Source organism: Theobroma cacao, chromosome 3 (assembly GCF_053813885.1).
Source record: "Theobroma cacao isolate CCN51 chromosome 3, ASM5381388v1, whole genome shotgun sequence".
In the NCBI taxonomy this organism is placed as follows: Eukaryota; Viridiplantae; Streptophyta; class Magnoliopsida; order Malvales; family Malvaceae; genus Theobroma; species Theobroma cacao.
The window spans coordinates 5,817,124-5,819,264 of NC_142641.1; the positions used below are offsets into that span (position 1 = coordinate 5,817,124).

Consider the following 2,141-nt stretch of genomic DNA (forward strand, 5'->3'; position numbering starts at 1 on the left):
CATCTAAATATTGTATCTCCCTCTTAACTTATTTCAATAGATTAAGTTGTTAACCTAGAATCTTAAATTATTTACAAGTCTCTGTCGAGTTTTTCATATAAATATCTTTCCCAATTAACTTACTATATGTCTATGCAAATTAAATTGAAGAAAGAGTCAATAAGTTTTTACTCTAATCTTGGCTATATATGGCTTATAGGTGTATGTCTACCCTATATACAAATCAAACCACCTAATCAACTGAGTGCATTTGATCATACATTGTTCTATTTAAGGTCTATCGTAAATCTCCTTCATCAAGGTTTAAATTAGGTTTCCAATTCAACTAATTGGTGATTAGGTAATTAGAAGCATTAAGAACATAATACAATAACAACTTAAAACCATCAAACGTAAGCCAAAGAGAGATAAATAATTCAGACTACATATTGAATTCAATCATAATCTTAGATAAGTAAATTAGTTCCCCATAATATCACAAATCATCATCAAATAAAGTTTAAACATTAAAACGAAGCCAAGAAAAATAAAAAATAACAAAAAGAATAAAGAAACTTAAAGAGTTGAAATCTTGATCTCCAAATCTTCTTGAATCCTTCAATTTCTTTTCGGCTCCAATGAGACTTTTCTTCAATGATTTTTAGGTTGAATCTTAGCTCTAAGTCTTTTGTTTTTCATTCTTCTAAAAGTTCTTTGAAAGGTTACTTTAATAAGGCTTTGAAGTTGGGCCAAGTTGGGTGAACAAAGAAGTCAATTCTAACAAGGATTTCCTTATCAGACTATGTGAGCCGTGACCTCGACCATTTAATTTACAAAAAGGACAAAATACCTACCAAGTCCCTATACTCATGCATTCAATTTAGTCCTTGTACCCAAACTTGAAGCAATTTAGTCCTTTCATTTTTCGAATTGCTTCAATTTAGTCCCTCCTCCTAATGGCATCCAATTATGCTGTTAAAGGGGATGACGTCAGTGTTGACATGTCGATGCCACGTGGTAGAAAAAAATTGTGGCATATCATAGAAGTTAAATTGAACAAAAATATATAATACAGAAACTAAATTAAACAAAATTGAGATGTTAAGGGACTAAATTGAAAATAATATTTAAAAAATATAAATATTTAAGTAGATGATAGATGTACTTATTAATAAGCCAAATATTTAAGTGTAAAAGAATTATGGTATTAAAATATATAATTTTTTTCTTACTTGATTATTTGATTCTATAATATATATACACTAATTTATCTTCTTTGCAAAAATTAAGTTTGAATTCTCATTCTATAAAAAAATTTTGAATAAAATGTCATACCTAAAGTCAAATTTAGATGAATAACTTACTTTATGTTAGAATAAAATAATATAAAAAGACTAAATAAATTCTTTTTTTCTTCTATTTATAATAGTATAAAAATTTGAAATTTATTTGACTTAGTTTTTAACTTGAGCTGAACTCAAATAGCAAAATAAGTTGATTTAGTTACAATTTTCACAATTTACAAATGTCCATTCTTTTGGAATTATTCAACCTTTACTCAATTTAGCTTTTATTTAAATTTACTTAAAGTTTGTTATAAAACAATTTTATTTAAGTTCGAATACCATAATCAAAGTTTACTAAATTTAAATTTTAATTATTAATTTAGATCTACAAAAAATTTATAAATACAAAATAAAATGATACAAATATTTACAATTATATTTAACTTTATCAAACATAAATACAGTATTTATTCCAGGAAATTTCATCATAAAAAATAATCTAAAATATTAAACAAAACAAAAACATAAAAAAATAAATAAATAATTGAAAGGTTGGAATAGCTCAGATTCTATGGGTGTAAAAAGAGGTTTGTCATGCTCAAATTAAGCAAGTTACAACGAGGAATTATTTTTATAATTATCGCCAACTCCATATCTCCTTTCTTCAATTTTTTAAAAGAAAAAACTAAATCAACTATTTTGCTAATTTGAGTTTAGGTCAAGTTAAAAACTAAGTCAAATAAATTTCAAATTTTTATACTATTATAAATAAAAGAAAAAAGGATTTTATTTAGTCTTTTTATATTATTTTATTCCAACATAATGCATTCATCTAAAGTTGGCTTTAAGTATGAAACTTTGCAAAGAGGATAAATT

General features: G+C 24.9%; 1 non-coding gene across 1 annotated transcript; it reads right to left on the minus strand.

Annotated features, from left to right (window-relative positions):
- Nucleotides 1–1,822: 1,822 nt before the first annotated feature.
- On the minus strand, nucleotides 1,823–1,915 carry LOC148763522 (small nucleolar RNA snoR8a). Its single transcript, XR_016025625.1, has one exon. It is a non-coding gene; the product is annotated as a small nucleolar RNA snoR8a (small nucleolar RNA).
- Nucleotides 1,916–2,141: the final 226 nt, after the last annotated feature.